Source organism: Heterodontus francisci, chromosome 22 (assembly GCF_036365525.1).
Source record: "Heterodontus francisci isolate sHetFra1 chromosome 22, sHetFra1.hap1, whole genome shotgun sequence".
Lineage (NCBI taxonomy): Eukaryota > Metazoa > Chordata > Chondrichthyes > Heterodontiformes > Heterodontidae > Heterodontus > Heterodontus francisci.
The window spans coordinates 42,162,479-42,170,056 of NC_090392.1; positions in this window are offsets into that span (position 1 = coordinate 42,162,479).

Here is a 7,578-nt window from a genome sequence, read left to right on the forward strand (position 1 = left end):
TAACAGCCCTATTAACCTGGGTAGCAACTTTCAGGGATTTATGTACCTGGACACCAAGATCTCTCTGCTCATCTACACTACCAAGAATCTTCCCATTAGCCCAGTACTCTGCATTCCTGTTACTCCTTCCAAAGTGAATCACCTCACACTTTTCCGCATTAAACTCCATTTGCCATCTCTCAGCCCAGCTCTGCAGCTTATCTATGTCCCTCTGTACCCTACAACATCCTTCGGCACTATCCACAACTCCACCGACCTTCGTGTCATCCGCAAATTTACTAACCCACCCTTCTACACCCTCATCCAGGTCATTTATAAAAATGACAAACAGCAGTGGCCCCAAAACAGATCCTTGCGGTACACCACTAGTAACTAAACTCCAGGATGAATATTTGCCATCAACCACCACCCTCTGTCTTCTTTCAGCTAGCCAATTTCTGATCCAAAGCTCTAAATCACCTTCAACCCCATACTTCCGTATTTTCTGCAATAGCCTACCTTGGGGAACCTTATCAAACGCCTTACTGAAATCCATATACACCACATCCACTGCTTTACCCTCATCCACCTGTTTGGTCACCTTCTCGAAAAACTCAATAAGGTTTGTGAGGCACGACCTACCCTTCACAAAACCGTGCTGACTATCGCTAATGAACTTCTTTTCAAGACGATTATAAATCCTGTCTCTTATAACCTATTCCAACATTTTACCCACAACCGAAGTAAGGCTCACAGGTCTATAATTACCAGGGCTGTCTCTACTCCCCTCAGTAGACGAGTCCTCAAACGTCCTTTCTGCCGCTGTAATACTCTCCTTGATTAACAATGCCACACCCCCTCCTCTTTTACCATCTTCTCTGTTCTTACTGAAACATCTAAATCCCGGAACCTGCAACATCCATTCCTGCCTTTGCTCTACCCATGTCTCCGAAATGGCCACTACATCGAGATCCCAGGTACCAACCCATGCTGCAAGCTCACCCACCTTATTCCGGATGCTCCTGGCGTTGAAGTAGACACACTTTAAACCAAGTTCTTGCTTGCCAGTGCCCTCTTGCGTCCTTGTAACCTTATCCCTGACCTCACTACTCTCAACATCCTGTAGACTGGAACTACAATTTAGGTTCCCATTCCCCTGCTGAATTAGTTTAAACCCCCCCGAAGAGCACTAGCAAATCTCCCCCCCAGGATATTGGTACCCCTCTGGTTCAGGTGAAGACCATCCTGTTTGTAGAGGTCCCACCTACCCCAGAAAGAGCCCCAATTATCCAGGAAACCAAAACCCTCCCTCCTGCACCATCCCTGCAGCCACGTGTTCAACTCCTCTCTCTCCCTATTCCTCGCTTCGCTATCACGTGGCACGGGCAACAACCCAGAGATAACAACTCTGTTTGTTCTCACTCTAAGCTTCCACCCTAGCTCCCTGAATTTCTGCCTTAAATCCCCATCTCTCTTTCTACCTATGTCGTTGGTGCCTATGTGGACCACGACTTGGGGATGCTCCCCCTCCCCCTTAAGGATCCCAAAAACACGATCCGAGACATCACGAACCCTGGCACTGCTTTCTGATATCTATAAATGACATGGATATTGGAATACAAAGTAAAATTTCAAAATTTGCCAATGATACCAAACTTGAAGGTGTGGCTAACAGTGAGGATGATGCCAATCGACTATAACAGGACATAGACAGGCTAGCAGAATGGCAGACAAGTGGTGGATCGAATTTCATACAGAAAAGTGTGAGGTGATGCATTTCAGCAGAAGGGATAGGGCAAGGCAACATAGACTTAATGGCACAGTTCTAAATTGTGTGCAGGCACTGGGGGACCTGGGTGTTCATGTGCATAGATCTTTGAATGTGACAGGACATATTGAGAGAGTAGTTAGCAAAGCATATGGGATCTTGGGCTTCATAATTAGAGGTATTGAGCATCTTACGGCCATGTGTGAGGGGTGTGGATCCTCCCCACTGTTCAACTCCCAACTGACCGCAGCAAGTGTTTTTGTTACTCAGGTTTTAACCCCTTTGTATTTTATTTGTCAAATAAACAGACAGCAACAGGTTTTCTTGTAGGTTTAAAACAGAAGAATAACTATTTATTGAGCAAATATTCACTCCTGAAATGGCCGCAATTGCACCTGCACACGCATTCACTCATATACACACACGCACATACAAGAAAAGACAGATAGAGAGGAAAAGGGGCAAGTGGTTTGAACTGATGTAGGGTTTCAGGATTCACTGTAAACCTGTTGAATCTTCCCAGAGGTCAATTTCTCTTTAGAGTTGCAGGCCTGAGTTGTTTGTAGTTTTCTCTGTTGGTTGAAATTTCAGTCTGAAGAGAGGGGATCTCTTCCAGTTCTCTGCTGCACTAGTTGAAGTGTAGAATTCACAGCAGGGCACCTTCCTTTTAGCTTGCTGTATTTTCTCCCAACTCTCATCTGGACAGGCTTTGGTGATGTTGGTCCTGATTCTCTCCCCCCTTCTCTCTCTCCCTCTCTCCAGAGAGCTACTTTAAAGTCAAAATGGTCTCACATCTTGCCTCTTAGGAGACATAGATCTTCCTCCCTGTGGTGACTGAAGATTGCCCAGAATGTGACTACTTCACACCTTCTTTGTTTCAGAAGAACCCATTCAATTCAAAAAATGTCTCTTGATGGGTTCAGGATGGGTGTAATTGACAGTTCTTAGATTAGAATGTATTCTTTTGTCCTTACTGCCAGACAGTAAGACAGTTTGAATATACAAGGCCAGATCTTTTAACCTTCGGCAGCCATTTTTCCAACACTTTTTCTAAGTCCATTTTTTTATAACTCTTCACTTTGATATCTTGTATTTTCAATAGCTGCACTTCGTGTGGGTGTGACAAGTACAAAAGCAAGGAAGTTAGGCTGAACCTTTATAAATCTCTGGTTAGGCCACAGTAAAGTATTTTGCCAGTTATGGTCACCACACTTTAGGAAGGGTGTGAGGATCCTTGAGAGGGTACAGAGGAGATTTACCAGAATGGTCCCAGGGATGAGGGATTTTAGCTACAACGTTAGGTTGAAGAACCTGAAGTTGTTCTCCTTGGAGCAAATGAGATTGAGGGGAGATCTGATAGAGGTGTAGAAGATTATGATGGATTTCGATAAGGTAGACAAAGGAAAGCTGTTCCCTTTAGCTGATGGTACAAGGACTAGGAGACACAGATTTAAGGTTTTGGGCAAGAGATGCAGGGAGGATGTGAAGAAGAACTTTTTTACACATCAAGTGGTAATGACCTGGAGGTGAAGGGAGTGAATGTTTAAGGTGGTAAATGGAGTGCCGATCAAGTGGGCTGCTTTGTCCTGGATGGTGTTGAGTTCTTGAGTGGATCATTACTGGATCTGGTTCTGGCGAATGAGGTGGGTCAAGTGATTAAAGTGACAGTGGGGGAACATTTAGGGGACAGTGATCATAGCATCATAAGGTTTAGGTTAGCTATGGAAAGGGACAGGGAGCAATCCAGAGTAAAGATAATTAACCGGGGGAGGGCCAACTTCAATATAGTGAGAATGGATGTGGCCCAAGTAAATTGTAATCAAAGATTGGAAGGCAAAACTGTAACTGAACAATGGGTTGCTATGAAAGAGGGGATAGCTCAGCTACCGTCAGGGTATATTCCCATGAAGGGGAAAGTTCGGCTAAACAGATCCAGAGCTCCCTAAATGAGGAAAGAGATAGATAGCAAGATGAGGCAGAAAAAGGGTGCATTGGCAGATGGTCAGGTGGATAATACAATTGAGAACCAGGCTGAATATTCAAGGTTCAACCAAGAAGAAGCAAAGAGAGAATACAAAAAGAGACTCACGGCTAACATAAAGGCATATAAATAATAAAAGGGTGGTAAAAGGAGGAGTGGGGCTGATTAGGAACTCAAAAGGGGATTTACGCATGGAGACAGAGGGCATGGCTCAGGTACTGAATGAGTACTTTGCATCTGTCTTTACCAAGGAAGAAAATGCTGCCCAAATCATGGTGAAAGAGGAGGTAGTTGAGAAACTGGATGGACTAAAAATTAATAAAGAGGAGGTATTGGATAGGCTGGTTGTACTTAAAGTTGATAAATCACCAGGACCAGGACTGAGGATACTTAGGGAAGTAAGGGTGAAAATTGCAGAGGCATTATCCATAATCTTCCAGTTCTCCTCAGACACAGGGGTGGTGTCAGAGAACTGGAGAATTGTAAATGTTACACCCTTGTTCAAAAAGGATTTCAGGACAAGCCCAGCAAATAGAGGCCAATCAGTTTAACCTTGATGGTGGGAAAGCTTTTAGAAATGATAATTTGGGACAAAACTGATAGTCACTTGGACAACTGTGGATTAAGGATAGCCAGCATGGATTTCTCAAAGGCAACTCGTGTTTAACAAACTTGTTTGAGTTTTTTGGAAGAGATAACAGAGACAGTTGATGAGAGTAATGCAGTTGATGTGAGGTACATGGACTTCCAAAAGGAATTTGATGAAGTGCCACATAACAGACTTGTCAGCGAAGTTAGAGCCCATGGAATAAATGGGACAATAGCAGCATGGATACTAAATTGGCTGAGTGACAGGAAACAGAGAGTAGTAGTGAATGTTTGTTTTCGGACTGGAGGAAGGTATATATTGGGAACCGCTACTTTTCTTGATATATATTAATGACCTAGACTTGGGTGTGCAGGGCACAATTTCAAAATTTGCAGATGACGCAAAACTTGGAAGTATTGTGAACTGTGAGGAGGATAGTGATAAATTTCAAGACAGGCTGGTCGAACTGGCAGAGAAGTGGCAGATTAAATTTAATGCAGAGAGGTGTGAAGTGATTCATTTTGGTACAAAGAACAAGGAGAGGCAATATAAATTAAAGGGTACAATTCTAAAGAGGGTTCAGGAGCAGAGAGACCTGGGGGTATATGTGCCCAAATCATTGAAGGTTGCTGGGCAGGTTGAGAAAGTGGCTAATAAAGCATTTGGGATCCTGGGCTTTATAAATAGGGGCATAGAGTACAAAAATAAGGAAGTTATGATAAACTTGTATAAAAATCACTGGTTTGGCCTCAGCTGGAGTATTGTGTCCAGTTCTGGGCACCACACTTTAAGAAGGATGTGAAGACATTAAAGAAGGTGTAGAAAAGATTCACAAGAATTGTTCCAGGGATGAGGAACTTCAGTTACATGGATAGGTTGGAGAAGCTGGGGCTGTTCTCCTTGGAGAAGAGAAGATTAAGATGTGATTTGTTACAGATGTTCAAAATCATGATGGGTCTGGACCGAGTAGGTAGAGAGAACCTGTTCTCATTGGCCCAAGGATCCAGAACCAGAGCACACCGATTTTTGGTGATTGGCAAAAGAAACAACAGCGACATGAACTAAAAAGCAAGTGCTTAGGATCTGGACAGCACTGCCTTCAAAGGAGATATGGATAATTATTTGAAAAGAAAAAATTTGCAGGGCTACGGGGAAAAGGCAGGGGCCTCGGTGAGTTGCTCTAGCAGAGAACCAGCATGGACACTGTGGGCTGAATGGCCTCTTTCTGTGCTGTAACTATTCTATGATTCTATGAGGGTTTTAGCTGCACCCACCCAGGCAATTGGAAAGTATTCTCTTCACACTCCTGACTTGTGCCTTGTAAATAGTGGTAGAGGCCTGCTACCCAACCCGAACCCAACGGGACCCGACGACATGTGTCGGGTTCAGGTTGGGTCAGGTCGGGCCCATCTTCCGGGGCCGGCTTTCAGGCTCGGGTCGATTCGGGCCGAGTCCAGATCGAGTTGGGTCAGGTCGGGCCAGACACACACGGTAAGTACTCTGCTGGTAAGTATTAAAACATTTTTTTAAAAACTTACCTGAGCTGGGAGTCCGGGACAAAACTGAGTCAGCGCAGCGAGCGAATGATGTCACTATGACGTCTCGCGTATGCGCTGCAGCTTCTTACAGATTCGATGTCAGGAAGGTAAGTAAAGGGATGGTCGGGTTGGGCTCAGGTCGGGCCGGGCTCAGGTCGGGCCGGCCTCGGGTAGGGCTCAGAGCAAAAATCGGAGGGACAAAGGCCGGGTCAGGCTTGGGCCCGCTGCAGTTTGTTTGGGTCGGGTTCTTTTTCCCGACCTAAAGCAGGCCTCTAAATGGTGGACAGGCTTTGCAGAATAAAGATTTGAGTTACTCACTGTCACATTCCCAGCCTCTGACCTGCTCTTGGAGTCATAGTATTTATATGACTGGTCCAGTTAAGTTTCTGGTCTATGGTGACCCTCAGCATGTTGATACAATGGGACTAGTGAGACCACGTGAGATGGCAAGATCAAGGGGGTGGCCATGGATATGGGTTGTGGAGTTTTCATTGAGGGAGAGATTTAGGGAGGATATGAGGGCAGAGAAGTCAGAGGATAGAGAGCATGATGAGTTGAGATGGAGGTTGAACTCACCAAGGATGAGAAGTCATTTGGTGCAGAGGTTGAGGGAGGAAAGCAGTGAAGATATCTCAGTAAGAAAATTTTTATTGTAAAATATTGAAATTAATATACAATTAGCAGATTCCCTTCACTCTCTTTAGATAACAATTAGAGTTTATATGTGCAACCACAATTTTAAAACAAATTAAATCAAAGACCTCTATACTCTGTACACAGAATTACATTGCGAGATGCCCCTCTTATCGGAGCCCTCACAATTTCTTCATAGATAGATTTCTATTCGTAAAACAAATTGACCGTTGATGACTTGCATCCACCCAATAATTTTAGAGATTCTCTTTCTCTACAGCATTTGTTTCGAGCCAGCACGATCAATCCATAACCATTTCTCACTCACAATTTTCATTGAGTGTACATTATCCTGCAAGGACCAATTATCTATATAACTTTAATGGGTATAATGTTTTCAGTACCCATTGTACAGAATCTCACTTAAAATATTTGACAAATAGAACCCCCATAACCACTGCTTCCACAAGTGCTAGTGTTTGAGCAGCCAAAGAACCTTTAACAACTCTTTTTATTTTTCTAGCTTCCCAAACTAAAGGACAATGTTTCCCATTTTTACCCCTAAGAAATATTACGAAACCAGCTACAATAGAATACCCATCTGGAAAATTAGCATGCGAAGCGTCACTAAAAATGATTAGTTTCATGTTCTTTGGGTCACCTAAGAATGGGAACATGGGTACATAGTTCTCCAGATTTAATTTTTTAATATTTCATTTTTCTTTAAAACATTCTCAACTTTATGGTGTTTCATTGTATTACTTATCTCCAACGCATCAAAACTAGCATCTAGTCCAGCCTGAGTGAACAGCCAGTTCAACTGAGCAATCAATCTTCACAATTGTTCGGTCTCTTTAGATATAACATCATCTTTCTGTGAGGACCTAGTACGATGAACCAGATGGATGTAACACACTCTAAATAGGATTGTTGGTTTAAAGTTATTCCAGATCCACTCTGTGAAATAGCTAAACCAATATATTTAAAATCCCCATAAGCCTGACTCCCAATTTAAAATTCTACCCTTACCTTACTAATAACACATTTCTCAAATTCGGCAGTTACCCCATGCCCCATCCACCTCATTAGA